The sequence below is a fragment of the Protopterus annectens genome, chromosome 3.part1, assembly GCF_019279795.1.
Source record: "Protopterus annectens isolate FY-2018-M chromosome 3.part1, PAN1.0, whole genome shotgun sequence".
Taxonomy (NCBI): Eukaryota; Metazoa; Chordata; order Ceratodontiformes; family Protopteridae; genus Protopterus; species Protopterus annectens.
Window position 1 is genome coordinate 1,382,299,547 of NC_056732.1, and position 22,356 is coordinate 1,382,321,902.

The window sequence follows — 22,356 nt, forward strand, 5'->3', positions numbered from 1 at the left end:
TTAAACTGGATGTGGGTAGTTATCATGTGATTTTCCAAAGCTTTAAGACAGAGGTTTGAAGTGTTTTTTTTTTTTGTCTGAGGAAGTTTCTCTATTTTTTGGAAAATAAAGCACTAACCATTCCTTTTATTTAATAAAGCATTTTAAGTGTACGGTGGATAAGTTGTTCATCTGTTTGGCTACACTAGTGTGTGATTTCTAATCATGTTTTTTCCTGGTTCATCAGAATTATTCAGGGAAACCACCACACCTATCAGAAGCAAGCCCAAAAATAAACCCCACTGGAGGAGTCCTTACCTTGATAACAAAAGAAAAAAGTCATGGCCCAAATCAGAAAGAGGAACTCATAAAAACAAGAGCTCTCTGAATCAACTAAACAAGAAACTAAGAAGTCTAATTAATTCAAGCAAAATCAGTTATGAGGTCAGGGTAGCCTCTCAGGCTTAGGACAATCACAAGGCCTTCTTCAGCTATGTCAGAAACCTTAAAGGTATGTCTCAGAAGTGTGCCGAGCTAGTGGTAAATGGCACCACCTTCAATGACCAGGGTGACATAAATCTACTGGCTGATAAATTTATCTCTAACGTCACCCCCCACTCACCCCTGTGAAACCCCTTCTAGCATATCCCCAACTATCATCAAGAAGCAGGTCCTGGTGGTGCTTACTAAGGCCAAAAACACAGCTACAGTAGGCTCTGACAATATCACTGGTCACCTCCGAAATAGTCTAAAACATGACCTATCAGGACCACTTGAGGCAGTCTTCATCTATACACTCAAAATAGGTTATGTACTAAGTGAATGAACGACCGCAATGGTCATTCCTCTTCATAAGGGTGGACCATAAACTGACCCTAGGAACTAGAGAACCATCAGTCTGCTAAGTCTAATATGCAAAGCCATGGACCAAATTATCATGGAAACAATCAACAAGAACATTGGTAACCAACAGACACTGGACCCATACCAGTTTGGCTTTAAGGGAAGGTCTTGTCTACTTAACTTTGTAAAGTTCTTCGAGAGGGTCACCAAGATAATAGATGAGGGGAAAACAGTGCATACCACCTACCTTGACCTGGCCAAGGTGTTCAATATAATACACTTGTATTGTTGACAAACTTTCCGAACTAGGCATAAATTCCTACTTAACTTGACGCATTGCCTGCTGGCTAACAGATAGGACCCAAAAAAATCAAGATTGAAGATACCATCTCCACTAAGAGACCTGTCATCAGTGGAGTACCTCAGGGCTCCATTCTGGGCCCATGCCTGTCAGGCATCAGTTTCTTGGAAGTCAAGGTTAATGTCAAAGGGGTCTGTCTCACAATATTAGCAGATGAATATAAAATGGGAGCTATCATAGATTCCCCCATGACACTAAAGTCCTGCAAGAGGGTCTAACACAGTCAAATGACTGGTATGAAAGCTATGGATTAAAACTCAATGCATTATAGTGCCCTTTGGAAAATTGTCCACCCAAGTTAATTACTCTATCAATAAAGCATCCCCAAGAGTTGACCCACTAGTTAGATCTACACTGCCTAACTTATAAACAAGAATATGGCATCCAAGTCCAACCAAGTTATAGTATCACTCTATTTAAACTCATTGAACACAATGCCCCTTTTGGCATGTACCTAACCAGAGACCTGCAACAGATGAACACCCACAAAGGTTCCTCACCAGAAGAATTCAGGGTATGAATACCCTGTCCTAAACAGATCACCTTAAAGCCTCATCTCTTTATTCCTTCTCTTATAAGTCACTAAGAGGTGATCTATGCCTGGCATATAAGGCATCCCAAATCCAGCTGTGATAGCTCTCTTGCACATCTACAAAACAAACAGCACCAGAAGCACTAGATCCAGGACTTGAACTTTGCTTGCAACATAGATACAACACGCTGGAGAGACTGATATCTCAAAGGATTCTCACGGTATGGAATAGGCTTCTCATCCATTTAAAGCAGAGTCCATCCTTGACCCTGTTCAAACTAATCCTTGATCATTAGATAGGAAATTGCAATTTTTCCCCTCTGTCTGGCCCCATGTCTCTGATGGGAATTATTTCACTTAGTGTCAACCTCTGTCCAGCTAACATCACTCCCCCCTAAAAAAAAAAAAAATAATAACCTACGAAAACACAGAAGGACAGAGAAAGAGAACATGCTTAAACTCAACACAGTGACTGAAGGTCAAGATTGAACTGTGGACTCTGCATCTTTGAGATCTTACCAATAAACCACTGTGCTATGAAAATATGTACAAATCTCCTTCTCAGTACAATTGATACAAAGTAGCCCTCCTAGAGTAAAACATTGTTCAGTAAAACACTGAAATTTAAATTAAAAGTAATCAAAGCAGATGGTAAGCACTGGGACCAGTGGTTATCATTCTTTTTGTTTGCAATGAGATGTGCCATAAGCATCCTCTGGGTTTCCTCTGATAATCTCTTCTACAGAAGGCATTCAGGAGGTGTACTTGATATTGTTAAAGAGATCTAGGAAGAAGAGAAAACACCTTTGAAAAGTGTTAGCACTACACCAACTTACAAGAAAGGCTTACACTGATGATGCCCACAGTAAAAGTAAACATAGTAAAAACTCAGGAAGTATAGAAATGATTCTATAACAAGAATGCTAGAAATAAAACAGAGAAATCAGACAGTAGACAATACCTTAGTACACATGCCATCAACAGAAAATATTTTAAGTAAAAAGAAATGCTCATTTCAAATTTTGGAATCTTGAAAAGGTTAAAGGAGATATATTATAAGGTCAAGGGAACTAGTAAAAGAAAACTAGATCAAATCTATCACATCAGTGATCTAAAAGGATGGACAGAAACTCATTCTTTTAAGTTCATAGGCTTTTACTTGGCCATTTATCAGTGAGGATCTTAAGAAGCCTAACCTTACATTTGCATTGTAGTTTTTAGCCCTAATATTTTGCATACAAATAAACTAGAGATACTCTGAACAAGGATATGTGGAGACATATACATTTCCCCTACTCATGAGGGACATAAGTGTTAAACTGGGGATGAATTTGTAGTTACCCATCCATTCATACAAGTTACATTTGAATGGAGTAAGAGAAGTACTTTTCTTTATGTGATGTTGAAGATAATTCCATAGAAATAGTATTCTCTCTCTCATACAAACCCATCCCTCCACCATTTTCTATTTATTTTGCAAAAGAGGTGGAGATCCCTTGAGCCAGAGTTAAGGATTCCATTGTACATGTGAATGTGTAATAGTTCTGACAGAACAGAGTCTGTTGAAGCTTTATACACAAGGCAGAGATCACCTCTCAGTACCTTGTATAATACCAAGAAGAAGAAAAAGGCTTTTAGAAGATTTGCATAATTTTTATGATTTAGGCCCTTGATTTTTTTTTTTTTTTTTTGAGAAAGAGTTGTGGTCATTCCAGTTGTCACAACTGTTTGGATGGGTACATACCAAAAGGGTTAGAGCCAAGTACAGTGGAACAATTATATTCCTGGAACTGGACACAATACCTTTGGATACTTGGTGATCAAAGGACAGTTCATTGTTGACATAGTTTCCCAGATTCTTAACTACAGGACCACATTTTATGGGGTGTGCTGTCCATGTCATAGTTAAAAGGGGAAACGTGTCTGCTAAAGGATATGATTATATACTTCACAGCATTTAGTTTTAATCCATGATTTTGACACCAGCTATTTGTCTGAGACAGGCTCTTGTAGGACATTGATATCCTATAGGTAGTTTATGATAGCACCAATTTTGCAGTGATCTGCAAACTTAGTTAGCCACAAACCCTTAACATTAGCTTTTACCTCCAAGAAGTAAATATCAAAGAGGACTGAACGAGGACAGAATCCTGGGGCACACAGCTAGTGTCAGGTCTTTTGAAGGAGATTCAGCCTCCAACTTTAATTTCTTGGATTCTGTTTGTGAGCCATTGTGCTATCCAGTGAGCTACACATGGATTGACATTTAGCTGGGAGAGTTCTTCTAAGATACCCAATTGTAGGGTGGTATTGAATGCCTTTGCAAGGTCTAGATATTCAGTGTGCACTGTTATGCCCACGTCAATTACTTTAGTAAAGTTTTTAAAGTTGACCAAGTTAAGTAGGCAGGATCTACCTTTGCCAAATCAGAACTGGGTTGGGTAAACAGTCTGTAGATTACCTATATCCTTAAATATTAATTCCATAAAAATGCTTTTCCTAGACTTACAAATGAGACTGGTCAGGTTTGTCAGTCTATAACTACCCAGGTTCACTGCAATCCCACCTTTGTGCATGGTAATAATTGTTGCTGTCCTCCAGTCATCCAACATTAAGCCTATTTTAGGATGATATTGAATAGCTTTTGTAGGGGATTAAACAAGTCATGTTTCAGGCTGACCAGTAGGCAGCCTGGTATGTTATCTGGCCCCAAAAAGTTAATGTTCTTGGCCTTAGATAGTGCCTTGAAAAATCTTGGGAGATTTGAGAGAGAGAGAGAGAGTGTGTGTGTATGTGTGTGAGACTATGTGATCTGTCCCTCTTAATGTGATCTGTCCCTCTTCAGTAGTGAAGTTTTAGCATTGTGGTAGGAAAAATACATCCAGTACATTCCTGCAGTTCAGATAGGTGAGTCTTTACATCTTTACTTGTAGATTTGTAGATTAGTACTAGGCTAACTACCCTTGCAAGCCATTTTAAGCCTAGCAAATTATCCCCTATGAGACTCAAACCCTGTACCTTGTGTTTGTAAGGCAAACACCTTAACCATTAGGCCACCCTCTGGAACAGGAACAAGAGGTACCATAATTTCTAGCTAAAAATAAGTAAGTATTTTCAGAATGTGAAGAATATTAGTATAGACACACTTCCAACACTGAAGGTGTAGTTAAATCCTTACAGAGTGCATGAAGTACAAAAAAGCAATACATCAAGGCCTGTAGAGAAGAAACCTTGTCAGAAATCGCAAACAAAGAATAAAGATTAAACTCTGAAAATGAAACAGTAATGCAAAATTAAGGAAATGAGATCTCTACTACAGAAAGGCAAAAACACAGGAAGTAACATACATGTAAACATAGTAGGGTGCAAGGAATCTATCAATGCAGTTAGTGTTGCCTTTGAACAGAGTAGTAAAGAATTGTTACCTGAACAGTAACCAGCCACATGACTTGGGCTCTCATCAGCTGGGACAATTTGAAAAAGGAAAAATAAAAGCTACAACATTTGTTGGTTTTACATACACCATGGTAGAGGAAATTAAAAAGGAAAATGCCATAAGACACTGTAAAAAACATAGATGCATTCATAGAAAACAGTATTAAGGTAGAGAAGGGTCAGGCAAAGTATGGAAATCCAGGAGGAGAAGGACACAAGATTGACTTAAACTGAAATATTCACCGTATGACCTTACTGCCACAGTAAAATACTGAGGTCTTGAATATAGTCCATAGCACTTCAGATTCCAAGCATTACCCTTATTTATATAAATTTGACAACTGGGGTAAAGGGCTGATCCCACTGGACCGATTTCACTCTCACCCTGAAGATAAAAAAACAAGCTACAAAAGTGCCAGAAGCAATTAATGGTATATAGAGAATGACTAGACACAATATTTTAATGCATATATATCAGAAAAGCTGAGCTGGAGTCCAAATATATCCTACAAATGCATAGGCTATGTATTCCTAGGAAACCTCTCTAGAATAGAGATTTGGTAATTCCCAATAATCCCTACTTCCAAGTGGCCCATATGACCCAATGAGTCAGTATTGCTTCTGACCAAGTGTCTCAAACATATGGCATCAGGACAGGGAAATATCAGCTATCAAAAAGAACAAAAATCATAAAATGAATGATATTCATATGTATACCAAGTTTTGTGGGGTGAAGACACACCAGGATGCACAGCTGTAAGCTCCACCCCTGGTGTAAGAGCCAACCTTATAATACCAGAACTCTTATTTTTCAAGAAATGAACATTTGTGTAAATCAAGTTCTTAGATGAAATTAACAAAGAAAAATTGCAATGTCCATCGGGGGGCACCCCCCAAATGAATGCAAGGCACTTAAAAACTGTGAAAAACAGGGGGTGCAGACGGCGGCAGTCCCCTTGATGGATGAGTGAAGGCTTCTTTCCCTGATGTTGAGTCAGTAATACCCATTAGAGTTTCAATATGTATATGTCCATGTTCGAAAAATAGATCTTTAAAACTGGGCCAGGCACTTAACTGACAACCCCATCTGGATATCAGTCAAGTCAGCACTGCCCACACCCATACCTTTCAATCTCTTAGATCTAGAAATCTGGACAAAGCCATAAACAATGGGGGAGCAAAGGCCTAAAAATAGGGGCACTTATTAAATATTGCTCTTACAAACGTAGAAAATTAATAGAATAACAGTGTTTGCATTAGCTTGAATTTTCTGAAGGGTATAAAGTCTGAAACTCAAACGTCTGTTATGTTCTTATTTAAACCCTCAGTGATTTGCTAAAAAAACACAATTTTATGAGACACAAACCAAAATATGAGGCAAAAATCTGGACAGTCTGCAAAAATCTTTGCAGTTGAGAGGTATGCCCACCACAGTGCTCAACCAATCAGGGACACTTAAAATATCAGTACTATTAACTTGAGACACTGACAGAATTCATACTTTTCAACTGTAAAGATTTTCGCAGAATGTCCAGATTTTTGCCTCAATTTTTTGGCCCATTTTTCATAAAACTGTGGTTTTCTGACAAAGAAAAATAGTACCATTGATGTATTCCAAAAAATCATTCACCTTTTCCTCAGTGTCCTTCCAAAGAATAAAGATGTCATCAAAGTAATGAACATACAGTATAAATGAGTTATGATAGGGTGATCAAACACAAAGTTCCTCTCCCACTGAACCATAATTATATTAGCAAAGAGACAACCAATGGAAGAACCCATAGGCACTCCACTTCTGTATAAAAACAATTTCCTTTCAAAGATGATAAAATTATTTTTCAGGATAATCTCCAGCAATACCCTATATAAGTTTACCATTTCCTGTGTAATTCCTTTGGTAAATAAATATTCAGTAAACCATTGAATACCCAAGCCATGGCGAATGACGGTGTATAAGTCCTTTATGCCAATGGTTACAAACAAATCCCCTGGATCAAATTCCAAGTTGTTAATCTTGGCTGAGCAAATCCCATGAATCTTTACATAAGTGAGTCTCATCCTTAAGTAGATGTTTCAACTTAAGTCAACAAACTTAACACATGGACTGGTAATAGAGTTCCTTCCATCAACAATAGGCTGCATCTGAGGATCTCCAACATTTTTGTGAATTTTGGGGAGACCAAAAAATGATGGAATTGTGGGCAAAATAACATTCAGAAAATTAAATTCATTAGTGTCAATACGCCCATCAATTAACATATCCTTGATTTGAATTCTAATCCTGTTATATGCCCCATTAAGTTCATTCCTAGAAACCAGATCATAATTGTTCTCATTCAACATATTAAATATTCCTTTTGTATAATTGTGCTGGTCCATGATAACCAACTCACCCCCCTTGTCTAGTTTCATAATTCATATTTTTTGACTTTTAATAAATTTTAATTTCTCAATTTGTTCTGGAGTAATGTTAGAATATATTTCGGTTTTTTTTTTGTTTTTGTTGTTGTTTCAGGATATTCCTAAAGTCCATCTCACATATTTTTTTCATAAAACTGAATACCTTATGCAATAATTCTGCATAGGTAACTGTGTTCTCATGATCTGGAGGAGCCTTGAATTTTGCCAAACTGTCAGTTAATAGGATGTAGTTTGTTTTAGAATAGTTCCTATCTGTTACAGGTTTAGTTGGGGTTGGGGTTTCTGAGTTGTTTTTTATTTCAAAGGAGACAGTTTTGTGATCTGATTTTGCCAGTGAGGATGTGACATGGAGGGGGCTGCAAGATCCAGTATTTTAGACTCTTTGGTTTCATCTAACCACCAAAAACATGCTGGTTCATAGAGTACACTAAATTTTCCATAAATATGTTTATGTAGTCTTCCATAAATATGTTGTGTTTACCCTTTCCTTTGTGGCCTGGGTCATTACTGCAACAGGTGAAAGAAGAACCAGTTCACTTTACCTGGTTATCAAATAATTAAAGTAAATTAAGTATGAGGGCCATGATTGAAATAGGGCCCAGGTGACCCAATTCTCTTATTTAATGTAAATAAATAAATTAAATAATGCCTATTATCAGATATTAGATGTTTATTTACATCTCCCTTTTTCTAAATTTTGATTAAAGGAACCAAAATATGAACCAAAAAGAACCCCAGGAAGCACAAGAAGGGTCCTGACTGTCAGCTATAGCATTATCAAGATAAGCATGTCCCTTTAAACAATCTTGTCTACTGATCATAATAACAGAAGCAACAGACCTATAAAAAGAAACAACTGTTTAATATAAACAACAATAAGTGTGAAGAAAGTAATTTGTTCCAATAAGCACTAAATTAGCAGTGTCCTGTCTATATTTTCTAAAACAAAGATATCAAATAGCTCTTGAGACTGGCGAATAACGTCATTATGATACCTGGCATAAAATGTGTGTCATTCAAGGATTTAACAGCCAGAGTATTTGAAGAATGAATCATTTTGCAAGATACATCAGACAGGTCAAGTCGAAAAGAAAAAATAGTATCACATGTATTACATTACACTGATTTCACAATTGTCATTTTCAACCTCCTTCATGTGAGGAGTGGAACTTGCATCACTGACTGACATTCTCCAGAAATCTGTACTTTCTGTTCAGAAATGTAAATCTGTTTAGAACAATAACTAGAAATTGACAAACTGTCTTTTTAAAACAGTGAAATATATGTACAGTTGAGGAAAGGCAAAAGAGGAAGTCAAAGGCAACTCATTGTAATACTCCCCCTCTCTTTGGACATTTCGGCAAAAATCCTTTCAAAATTCTCAAGCATTAACTGCAGGATAACATTAAAGTTATTATCTTCAAAGTGAGCACCTCTGTCTTCCAGTAAATTCCCGTTATTAACTTCACTGGCAAACAAATATGTATCACTTTGCTCTGAAGCAAGCAGGGGGTTATGTTTCTGAAAACAATCTTATAATAAAAATGCCAGTGAATGAATAGTGAATTTCTCATAGGGAAATTCAGAAGAATTCCACATTGTTTGCAACATCCCTGACTTTCCTAAGATTATCAATTGAAATACATACAGAGTTTTAGGTTCATATGTAAGTACTAAGCTAGCTGCCTTTGTGGGCCATTTGTGCCAGGCCAGTTTCTGTCAAAGGTGAGCATTAAACCTCTTGCATCTCTGAGGTAAACACCTTGATCACTATGTCAACCCGTCCCCAAATCTTTTCTAGTGAAGGCTATCAAGATGTTCTTATAATTGTTCCTAATCCTGCCCCCAAGTGGCAGAGGCAGAAATCCACATCAGTACAAAGGCCTACTACATTCTCCCCTAGTGTGTTTATACCTCTGTCCATCTGCATATAACGGGCTACCACCACCGGCTCAGTTGACCAACCTATGTCCCTGGGTCTATCTTGCATTACTGTTACCAGTAACCCCTGGTTGCTAGTTGTGAATGTAGCTAGCACCCAGAAGCTCCAGCACTGCCACGAGAATATGTCAGCAGGGATCAACTGCATAGTCATACCCTCCCCAAACTGACACCTCTAACACCCAAGCTGCTACTCTCACTTTGGTTCCCTATGCTATACTCAGGGCTTCAGTCCTGTTTGGCAATGAGATGGACTTAATGCAGCACAAAAGTTTCAAAGTCATCTCAGCAATACAACTTTTAGTGTAACTGCAGCTACTTTCAAGTGAGGAATAGAAGTGCATTTTTCATCATCCTCTAACACAGCATGGTGGTGACCATTACGATTTTTTTTAACAGATAAACTGGGAAATGACACCACCTAGTAACTGACAGATTTCCACTGAAGAAAAAAAAAACTTTTGTTGTCCATAGAAATATGCATCAATAGAGCTTACAAAAACACTTGTTTTTTAATTCACTTATGTTTCCACTAAGGGAATAGGGTGTGAGTTCTTGGTTTGTACAAAAACTGAATACTACTTAGTAAGCTGAAAGAAGGTTGTAAGCTTACACAATGCATGAGGTAATGGCTGTGATGCAGAACTGAATGCATGATGGATACAGGAAGGTTGCCATGAGTGAAGTAAGTGCATAGCAGTGTGACCACTGCTAGTACCCCCACTGTTCAAGAAATTCATCTCTGGTATTTCAGTATGCAGTGATACAAACTGAGGCCAAATCCATGGATGGGGAGATACTATGTTTCCTAAATGGTGGGAAGGAGGTGGCAACTGAGATTCAAATGCAGGTTTAAGGTTCAATATTTGTTAAATCTTTTATTGTTTCTTAACTGGGTAAATGTGTTGAGTCGCTCAGGCTATTATTTAAAATGTTGTGATAATCTGCAAACTACATTTTAAGATATTGCCCATAACTGCAGCTTTAGTAAAGGATTCTTCAGCTGTTTTCATAGTGGAATATATACATGTTATATATGTAGGCTGTTTAATTATAGGGGAGGCAATTATTTTAAGTAATTTAAATGGATGTTTAATTAAAATTAACAATTAACAATTTAATTCATTTAATTAATTAACAATTATCCCCATAATAACAAGCAATCATTTTTCATTAATAAATGCCCAGAAGAAGCTGATGTCGTAGTATACGCCAAGTCCTACCACCATGTCTGTGTCTTATCAAAAAAAAAGTTTAAACGGGAGAGTCGGAAGTTTTGTTTTGCTTCATGTTATATATGTAGGTGCAGTCACTTGGTTGAATGTATAAATAATTGACCGTGAAGTGAAGGCTCTCATTTGCTGCATATATGAATGATCAACTTTTGTGCGGGAATGGATTGAGCTATTTAAGGCTGATTGCCCTTTCATAGAGGTTGTGCAATCGTGGAATTGGTATAGTTAAGTAAGGGGAGGAGGTGAAGCCCCTCTATATAAAAGTAATTGTTTTAGTGAGTTTTGATACAAGGGTTTAATATGTAGTGTAGGTATTTTGTTTTTTTGTTGGTGTGGTACTTTTGTTTCAGTTTTGTAGGTTCTATATTGTGACCAGTTATTCATTGAAGAGGTTTGATCAATAAGTAGTTGATCTTTTGGGCTTGACTATTTGGTTGTCAACATTTTGAGCTTTCGATATTTGGTAATATGTGTGTGTGTGTGTGTGTGTGTGTGTGTGTGTGTGTGTGTGTGTGTGTGTGTGTGTGTGTGTGTGTGTGTAGGAGGTGTAGACCACTGTACACTCTTTCTTCAGTTTAAGTGCAATTTATTTAGTTTATTTACAATGAAATGCAAAATTAAAGTTCACTTGCCAAAGCAATTTTTAATTATATGCACACTTTTGCTCAATACAGTTTTAAGTACCTCACAGTTCAGAAATCAGAACTTACAGACTGTAATTTCTGTTTTAAACCAAAGTCTGTCAAAAGGAGCAGAGCAGTTCTCTTTCAGCAATTCAAACCAAATTGTAAGTCTAACCACATGTAGTTGTCCTGTTACTCCTTGAGAACATCCACAGGACTTTCTTCTTTTAACTTGCGATCATATGAATTGCAATGCATTTTGGGAATCAAGGACTATTAATGCCTTGGTAGTGCCCACCACCCCTCCTTTTCATGAAAAATAAAGCAGGTCAGGCCAGGTTAAAATTTAAGTACCCGTCCAGTCATCTAAGTTGGATTTGAAAGATGCTAGGTTATCACTTAGCTTAACTTGTAGGGAAGGTCTTTTCCAGAGGTAGGGGTAGATATTGGGTAATAAATTTATCCCACCATCATTAACATACTGATGAAAATTAAAGTCCTTTGTTCTGATGTTGGTGCAGCTATTGGTGATATGGAGATACAAAACATGAAGAAGGGCAGGCTCCATAAGAAAAAAAAAGGGAAGGAGTGCAGGGTCCCTAATGGCAAAGATTGCAAGAAATAGATCTTTTCTCAAGAGACCGTAGAATACCAAATATACAGACAGTACTTCAAGCTTATCCTGGTAACGTAAGGTCTTTAGACCAGCAACCTTTTTAGCTAGAACTGCTGTGGCCTATCCAGTTGATTTATGTGTCTAGAGAGATAAACACCACAGAGGGAGCTGTACTGAATAATCTGCCTTATTAGAAACACACACAAGATAATTATTATGTTCTTAATCCTGGATGTAACTCCTTTAGATATTATTTGTGTTGTAGAAAAGGATTTCCTGACCACATGTGCTACATGGTGGTCAAAGAGGGGGGCTGTATCAACTAAGGTCCCATGGCCCCTTACTATTTTACCATTATGGAGTTAGATGAGGGACAGAAATGTTTTACAAATGTAACAATGCTCACTTTTTAATTTAGTTCTAGCCTGTTTTCTGTGTACCACTTGTTAGTGAGAGTTAGTTCCTTTTGTAATTTTGGGTATCCCACGGGTTAGTTCCTGCTGTAAATGTTGGGTATGTTAGGGGGATTTAACAGTAATGCCCAGTCTGCAGTCATCCACAGTCTTAGTTAACCAAAGGTCCTTGTTTTGAGTCTGGAGATTGGAGAAGTAGTTTCCAAAAAGGAGGGGTCCCAGCACACCACTAATTACCTTCAAACATAATTTCATAGATATATACTAGGCTAATGACCACCAAGTACTTTATAAAGCCTAGCTGTGCAATCCAACCCAGTTGTGTCCCTATGTATCATGGGCATTTATTAGGAGGGGGTATGTTTGAAAGTTTCTAGAGGTTATGTGGTGGGGTATGTTAGTTTGGACATTACTGTCAGCATCTGTCTAATAAAGACAAGAAGGCCTAACCCCAGGTGAATTTCTGATTTCCTATCCATTGGTTAAGTTTAAGGTTATGCTTAAATAAGGTTAGGGATAGACTCGGATTCACATGGTCAGGGAGTCTGTTTCAGAGCATGGGGATCCTCTGAGACACATATCTGTCTTGCCAGCATGTCTTGTTTATGTCACAAGCAAAATTTAAGTCCTTGGATCTAACAGTTCTGATGATGTTTGTTTTATGGATGTGCAAAAGGTGCATCAGAGATGGATCCAAGGATGCTTTGTATGCCAGGCTTAGATCATCTATCAGTAACCTGTTAGAGTCAGAGTATAGAGACAGGACTTTAAGGCAATCCATGTACAACAATGTGTTTATAGCCTGGATTTTCCTGATAAGTAACCTTTGAAGGCATTACAACTGTTGCATATGTCTGGTCAGGTAAATGCCAAAGGGGACATTATACTCAATGATGGGTCTGATAAGGACAGAATAAAATGGCACAATGACTTCCTTGGACATGGATGCCATGCCCTTACTTATAACATGGGCAACACAGGATGATTTTGTTACTACCCTGGCCACATGTTGGTCAAAGGCCAGATTGCTGTCTACATATGTTCATAGATCCCTAACTACCAAGTCACCTCTTAATGGTATCTTTTCGATGGAGTAATTAGTCTGGGTGGAAGTTTTCCTAAAAGCCACTATAATGAATTTCTTGGTACTGAGTTTTAGTCCTTGATTTTGGCACCAGTCATTTGTCTGTGTTAGACCCTCTTGTAAGATGTTGTCTGTGTTAGACCCTTTTGAAAGATGTTTGTGTCGTGGGCGAATCTCTCATAGCTCCCAATTTGCAGACATCTATGAACCTGGTCAGCCATAGGCAGTGAACTTTAGCTTTTACCTCTGAGAAATAAATGTTAAATAGTAGCAGTTCCAGCACAGAGCCCTGAAGTACCCCACTTGTGACATGTCTCATACTGAAGGTGGTCACACCAATCTTGACTTCCTGGGTCCTGTCTCTAAGCCAGCTGGCAATCTGCTGAGTTATGTAGGAGTTTATGCCCAGTTTGCGAGTTTGTCAACTATACCCAAGTGGGGTATTGTATCGAATGCCTTAGCCAGGTCCAGGTAGGTGGTATGCACCGCGTTCCCCTCATCCATTGCCTTGGAGACCTGAAAAAAGTTCACTAGGTTTACTAGGCATGACCTTCCCATGACAAAGATAAACTGGATTGTGTCCAGTGTCTGAAGGTTGCCTATGTCTTTGTTGATCATTTCCATGATAATTTCTTCCATGGCTTTGCATATGGGATTAGTCAGACTAGTGGGTCTGTAGTTTACAGGGCTGATTGGTGGTCCATCCTTGTGAAAAAGTCTGTTTAGAGGCTATAGCTGTAAAGTGACGCAAGTGGTCCTGTTAGGTCATGTTTCAAGCTATTTAGTAGGCATCTCATGATATTGTCAGGCCCTATTGAGGCTGTGTTTTTGGTCTTAGCGAGTGCCACCAGAACCTGTTCCCTGTTGATAGTAGAGGAGGTTATGTGAATATGTATTTCATGGGGGAAGCAGGGAGAGTGGGGGAGTGAAGTCAGAGCTGAATTTGTCAGCCAGAAAATTCACTCAGTGAAGGTTGCACCATTGGCCACCAGTTTGGCACACTGATGTGTATTGTTGAGGTTTCAGACATAGCTGTAGAAGGCCTTCTGGTGCTTCTTTAGCCTGTGAGGCTATCTTGACCTCATAATTGGCCAGGTTGGACTTAATTAGTCCACTTAGTTTCCTGTGAAGTTTAATTAGAGAGCTCCTGTCATTATTGCTCTTCCTGACTTTAGTCATGACTATTTTCCTTTTGTTATAATCCCTATTAGGGTTAGAATTCCACTAGTGTGATTTGTTTCTAAAGTTTGTACTATCACTTAATGGGATGTAGTTTACTTTGGAATATTTCCTAACTGTTACAAGGTTTGCTAGGGTTGCCAAGTTGATTTTTATTTTGGAGGAGACAGCTTTGTGGTCTGACGTCAACAGTGAAGACATGACATGGGGGGAGGGCATCCATGTCTCCCAAATTGGTGAGTAGCAGGTCCAGTATGTTTGAACCTCTGGTGGGTATGTGCACTATCTGGTCAAGGGTAATTGTGTTAATAAAGACCAGGAATCATTGTGCCTGTGAGCATGACTTAGTGTATGTTTCCCAGTGTATAGGGGAGTAATCAAAGTCTCCCATGAATAGGGCATTAGGTTTAATGGTGAGTATCTCCAGTAGGTGTACGTATGAGCTACAGGATTCTAGGGACATAAGAGTGTGACCTATAGTTAGCTAGGGTATGGTATGGAATTTTGTCTATGGTAACTTGCACTTGTATAAATTCCAGGTGCTAATATAGATTGAGACTTCTCCACCTTTTGTCACTCTCTGTGCAGCTAATGTCTAAATGTGTGAAATGCACTGAAGCCTTGCAATGCTGGAGTACTTTCTGTGGATTTGAACCATGTCTAGTAATGGCACAGATGTCTATATTCTCCAGAGTGAGGAGAGCTTGTAGGGGGTGGAGTTCCTTGTTTATGCTCCTAGCATTAAGCAATAACACCTTTAGGTTTCTTTGGGTTATATTTTCTGTGTCTCTTGGTTTGTCAGTTTGGCATTACCAAAATAAAGGCTTGAATGGGCTTGATAAAGTTTTAGCCAATATTTGTAAGTCTAAGGGAGGCAGGTGCAGACCATCCTTTGTAAAGAAACTCAGTTTGCTAACCATGTCCTTCCATGCTGTATTGAATCATCATGGAAAGACAACAGAAACTAAGCCAATTATTGAAGTCCATCATCTTTTGTTTATACTGTGGCATCATCTTTGTTGAAGGTAAAATGCTGCTCAGTGCAAGGCACTCACCTACCTTGACGTATATTTAGAGAGGTCAACAGTGTCTCTCTTCATATAGTCCAGAGAGTTATGTCTCAGGTAACTAACACCCACATGAACTATGGTAGAATCATGCTCATACCTTTGGTGTAGTGAATTCAGTACGTGTGTAACCTGGCGGATCCTGGTTCCAGATAACCAACTAACTGTTATCTTCTCCTTGTTCAGTCTGGTGAGTGTGGCATCTATGTGTTGCACAGTAGAGTCCTCGGTAATGTGTTTTCTTGCTGTATGGACTTTGCTCCAATGGGTATAGGCATATGTATGGTGTTTGGTGTTGCTTTTGGTGAGTAAGTTAGAGTTTGCTGAGACTAGGCATTGCCGTTTATAGGCTTAGGAAGTTTTTGAGATTTGCGCATTCTGAAGATATGCCAGCTCCCTAAACCACAAACCTTCATAGCTCTCTTTGGGCATACCCAACTAGAATCTCCACTCTAGACCTAAAATTCCTCTTCTCTGAGAGGCAAATATCTATGCTGTTGTGGACTTTCAGCCCTTCTTTTAATAAAATTTTTCAGGTTATTCACATTTGTTTGTGTTATCACAGAATTTTACTTCATAATGTACTGACTATACATGCTTCCCCCAAGGTCTTATCATAATAGATAGAATATGTAACTATGTGAAACAGACACTGTGCCACAACAAGTCACCCCCAACATTGAACCCCCAGTTTTATTCTGAATGAGAGGCATTACGGGACTGAGATAACTCATCCACATTCTTGGGGCTGTTGCCAGGTTTGGGCCTAATGGTGAAATGAAATGATTGTAATAACAAAGCCCACCTACACAATTTAATATTTATACCCTGTTGCTGGGACAAACACTGCATGAATGCATAGACTTTTACTAAAGTGAAGCTACATCCCAACAAACAGTGCTGTAAGGAATTCTGTTGGTGGCTACCTTTGAGTGAGGCATTCTCATTCTATGGCATAGTATTTTGTTTCAGCCTTATTTAGTTTCTTGCTTAGGTAAAGGACTGGGTGTTCTTTACCCATACTTCCTTAACCCTACTTCAGAGGCATTGACATATACTATAAAAGGTTTAATAAAGTCAGGTGCATCAAGAACTGGATCTGAATATAAGTTAGCATTTGTTTAAGAATCTCATCTGCATCTGTGGTCCATCTTATCTGATTAGGTTCCTTACCTTGCCTTTCAAAAGGTCTGTAAGAGGACAGGTTTTGGTAGCCATGTTGGGTACAGATTTTCTGTACTAGCCTGCTAGAGATTGGAATGTTTTACCTGACAAGCCAGGGTTAACAGCTGCTGGTTTTTTTTGTTTGTTTTTTTTTTCTCTCTGTTTGGGTTCTAATTACAGCTTTTCTAATCACATACCCTAAGCATCCAGTTTCCGCTATGCAAAGTTTACTTTTTTCAGCATTAGCTATAAGTCCTGCCCATCTTTCAGTGTCCATCAATTTGCACTGTGCATAAATGCAACTGTCAATCTTCTGAATACATTACATTACATCAAGGTATGCTGCTGATCATCTGGTATGTGTGGTTTCAGAATTTTATGCTTGAACCTTTGAAAAGTGACAGAAGCTCTTTGAAATCCAGAGGGTAAGAAAGTTTAAGGAAGAAAGATCTTCAAGGGTAGAAAATAATGTCTTCTCTTTGCTTCAGATGTGAGAATAATCTACATGAACTTGTGGTTAAATCCAAGATACTCAATGTGACTATGTGAGGTATTGCCAGCTATGCCAGGAGAAGTAGGACAGTGGATGTGTAACATATGCCAGCACAGCTAGCTGGAATTTTGTAAAGAATTATATGTCATTTGTATATCAAACTGATTTGTATGGATGTTTGTGTTGAAAAATATATTTGTAAAGTTGCTTGTGTTAATAATGTACCAACAGTGGGTCCTGACTGTATTGTAGCTGAATTAAATATATATGTTAACAGATGATACTGGAAGAGAAGAGGTTAATCACAGTCCAGCTGCAGCTAACTTTGAAAAATGTTCTGAAATTAAATTACTGGGCCTAGGCCATAAAGATGTTATCTCACAGCTTTGAATGAAGCCAGAGATGCAATGTCTGTAAGAAGTATGGATTGTTAGTCTCTGAAGAAAGGGCAGAAGTGTTGAAATTGTTTTACAGATTCCAGACGCTGCAATAAACTTTAGCAAAAAATTGAAATATGTATTGTAACATATATGTTTTAAATCTTAGCAGCTTCTGTTGATGGGGTAGTGTGGGAAACAGAAGTCAGATGACTAGATGTATGTGATGTCATTCTGTAATTTAGGACAAAAATGACGTTTTAATACCAGACGAGAGAGATGTCTCAAAGCAGTCTGTTTTTGGAACCAGACAAAGAAGGACCCCTCACCTACTTTATCTTGCCTTGCTCTAGTAAGTGAACCAGGGAATAGTAATTGTTTGGATCAATCAGAAAAATATAGTGAGATTAGTTAAGTACTATTTTTCGGTATCTGTGTGAATCTGTTCATCTGTGTTATTTTAATATTTCCTGTGATGAAACTCTGGTGTTTATTGTAGATAGATATTCCATCTTTTTTATTTATTATTAAATATATTTAAACTTTCCATTGTGACTGATCCTTTAGAGAATATTTTAAACTTTGAGAATACTCATATCTCTTTGGTGTCTCTGTGGCTACTCCTGCAAGCCTTACTGCATTTGTCAAGCACTATCATTAGTATTAATATTAATTTCACTCAGTATAACTGAGTACCCTTGTAAGATTAGAGTAGCTGGCTTTGGAGTGTCTGGTGGCAGTCTAACTTCCTTATATTCTGGAGAGAAGGGGGCATAGCTAGTAAGTCTATGACAGCCTTTCCCATGTGTGTGTGTGTGTGTGTGTGTGTGTGTGTGTGTGTGTGTGTGTGTATATGTGCGAATCAAATCTCCAAGACTGTGTGTGTCAGCTGCTTGGAGCAGGGACACGGAGCACCGGTTTCACAGAAAGGGTGCTGGAGGACTTGGCTTGGACACATGGCTGAGGATTCAACTCTACAGCTGTGCCAGTGGGGAGTCTTACTGGGGACCTTGGAGAGAGAGAGAGAGAGAGAGAGAGAAAAAAAGTAACCCAAACCCCAGACTGTGTTCTCCATGTGCTCTTAAGGGAAATTGTGCTTGATGCAGAGACCTGCATCTGGAAATACTGTGTGTATCTATTTTTGTTCCAAATAAACATCCCTCTCTAGTGTCAGTGGGGAAGATTCAGGCTTCTTGATTGTTGGCCCAGAGAGGGGATGTCACACTCAAACCCCTTGTTTTACCTAGCCTTTTTATGAGCTGAGCCACTCCATGCATTAGGCAGGTGTCAAGTTTATATATGCATTCTTTTGAAAAATAAATTAAAATAATGGATTTCATACTAATCTTTAATAAAAGTTCTAGTCATAGTATTCCTTCACTTGGAACTTCTCAAATTAACAAAATTTTAGTACTTGGACAAAGGAAAAGATGTTCCTTATGCTTAAGTGAATGCACACTCACTCTCAGTTGCCTAAGTCCTTTGGTACATAGTTTAATACTTTGAAATATAGCCACTATTAGAGGTGCTCTCCTTCATTTATCATATCAACCACATTATTATGAAAGCCACATAAAAACTCAAAATACGCCTGGGGAACACCAATTTCAGAAATTACAGGCAATCAAAACAGTAAAAAATAGTTGCTTCCTTAGATAGAAAAGTGCATATCTTCATCTTAGAAATTCCCATAAATAGTTAAGGTGAGTTGGTATTTGTATGCATTTTGCTTTGAATGGTAGTAGAACCCAAAAGAACATTGCTACATCTTTATGGGCAATGCTGAATAGTTTCCAACAACTATGTCACCCACTCATATTCTCTGCATTTAAGTCATAAATTGTTTTTAGTACAGCACCCTCTGGAAAACAATTCAAAGGTACTTCAGTATAGTACACAGTCAGATATCAAGACAGTGCTACAATCTTAAACAACCTAATATAAATCTATCCACTGCAGGAAAAAGCCTACTCTGTTACTGTATCTTCATATCTTTTAAGGCACATTGTGGACTAAATCAAGAAAGACTTTTCTGAAGGTAATTTAGCTGTCCTTTGAAGCCAAATGCAGCTGCTAGACACACACACACACACACACACACACACACACACACACACACACACACACACACACACACACACACACACACATGTTCCATTTTACACATGCAGATATGCTCATTCTCACACAGTCTAAAACAATAATAAAGATAAAGAACTTCCAAGATGCCTGCACACTGGTCAACAGCTTAATGTCATCTCTCCCAATGTGAAAAAAGAAATAAAAAAAAAAACAAATTAGTAATTTTGCCAGCTTTAATAAAATTCAGTTACTGGCTAGTAAGAACACTGCCTGGATGCCAGCAAATAAGAAATGTAGAGATCCTGAAAGGAAGTCAGCTAGAATATGTAAAGAGAAAACACTGACTGGGATGAATCCTGCAGTTGTTAAGCAAAATGCATTTCAAACTCCAGCTTTGGTACAAATGATGGCTTCCAGTAATTTAGGGGAAAAAATAAATCAAATGTACTCAGAGCTGATTAAAATAAATGAAACATTAAAGCAATATATCAATTCAATTAAATAAAGGCTGGAGAAAATGGAAGAAGCTATTCAGATGAACTGAAAAAACTGCAAAAATCTGAGATCAAAATAAAAAAAGCTGTTTGTTTGAGTGTGAGACTTCTCCAGAAGAACTGTTTCAAAAATGGTAGAGTTAGAGGACAGAGCACACAGAGAAAACATGAGATTTTCTGCTGTACCAGAGAAACAGGAAGGAACAGACTCCATTAATTTTATGAAAGCACAGATAAGCAACTGGACTGGTTTTCCACAGCATGATTTGTTAATTGAAAGGGCACGTTGAGTTTATGCTACAAACCTGGCAATCAGAAAGCAGCCAAGACTTGTATTAGTAAAGATGCAGTCATGCCAGCAGAAAGAGTTCATCCTGACAAAACTTTGGCAGAAGGACAAAGTATTAAAACTGGTAACAGTGGAGTGTTTGTGGGAAATGATTATTCACTGTACAACAGGCAGAAGAGAAGCAAACATATCTTGGCAGTCAGAGGATGTCGAGAGGCAGATGTGACATTGAAGCTGCTATATCCAGCTGTCTTCAGAATATTTTTTCCTGGAGGATCAAAGACATTTTTGATACAGAATAGTCTAAGGAGAAAACACAGTAGTTTGTCCAACAAAAAGAGAACCATCAAACAGGATGCTTATCATTCTTCTAACAATAAATCTCATAGGGAGATGTTTTCCAGTGAATCCTTTTCCAATGTTCCAAAGGAAAATGCTTGAGAGACAGACAAAAAGCACAGGAGTTGATTAGAAGAATCGGGTGTACCTTGGACCTGAAATGGAGTCTGGGCTTGGGAGATAGGAATTAACAAAAAGAAGACCAGCAACACTGAAATTAGTGAATAAATGTGAGATTATAAAGCATCAATCACATTTGTGAAGTATAGCTTTACAAGAACATGTGCTGAGAAAGACTGGACTTTTGTTGACTTTAAGTATATGGGGGGATTGAAAAGCATATACCCCACTTCACGTCATTAATGTTTGGAAGGACACTAAAAGGAAAAAAAAATGAATAAAAGACCAACTGTAAAACAATTTTTGTCCTTAATATTGTATAAAACATTTCATGATATAAATTGCATATTATATAGTAAAGCATTTCATTGTTTACTGTATGTGATAAGACTGCTAAAGTAAACAAGTACTTTTTCTTTTTGAGCTTTAAGAAATGTAGGCATTACAGTGTAGAAAGAGAAGAAAGGCTGGACAAATGCATGTTCAAGTTAATATGCTGTAATCTTGGGATATGGCGTAAAAGTACATTGATTATAATATACATAGAGTTGACATGTTTTCTCTTACTTTCACATAGGTGAATATGTGGATCAATGCCATTGGCTTAATCTAATAACACGTTTCTTGTGTAAGCATGTGTGCTTTAAAAATAAGAGAACACTCTAAATGTAATGAAAAGTTTTCCTTTAGCAAATAAATGCTCATTGTGAGTTGAGAAGTCGGCAGCTGGGGGCAGCTATACACACTGTTCTTATGTTTCCATGGAGACATGCTGAATAGAGGTCCAGGCAATTAATCTTGAGAACTTGGCACATTGTTTGCTGAAAAAAAACATAAAACTAAAGTCTGGAATTATTGGAAGTGAATAACAGAAAGCAGTTTTCCTGATAACTGAATATCTAGATGCATTTACTAGAACAGTGTATATATATTTTTATTTAAATATAGCTGGTGCACTTTATCTTGAAGGCTAAAAGTTAATGTTTTCTGAATGGGGTATAGAGACGACAAAAACAGACAGCAGTCAGTGTAAGCAGGAGCATAGGCTGTAACATGAACTTTAGAATTACTTTGTTGGCTGTCCTAGTTTGTGTCGTATTATGAACTTTAGAATGGATAACCTTAATTTTAGGTTAGATAATGCCTGTGGGAGCAGCTTTCTGTTTGGGACAATTATTCCTATCAGGGGGGTTAAACCTCATTATTTGAAGAAGTACACAGTCTTGTTTGTTTGTTTTAAGTTAAAATGTCATGGAGGTATTCTAGGTT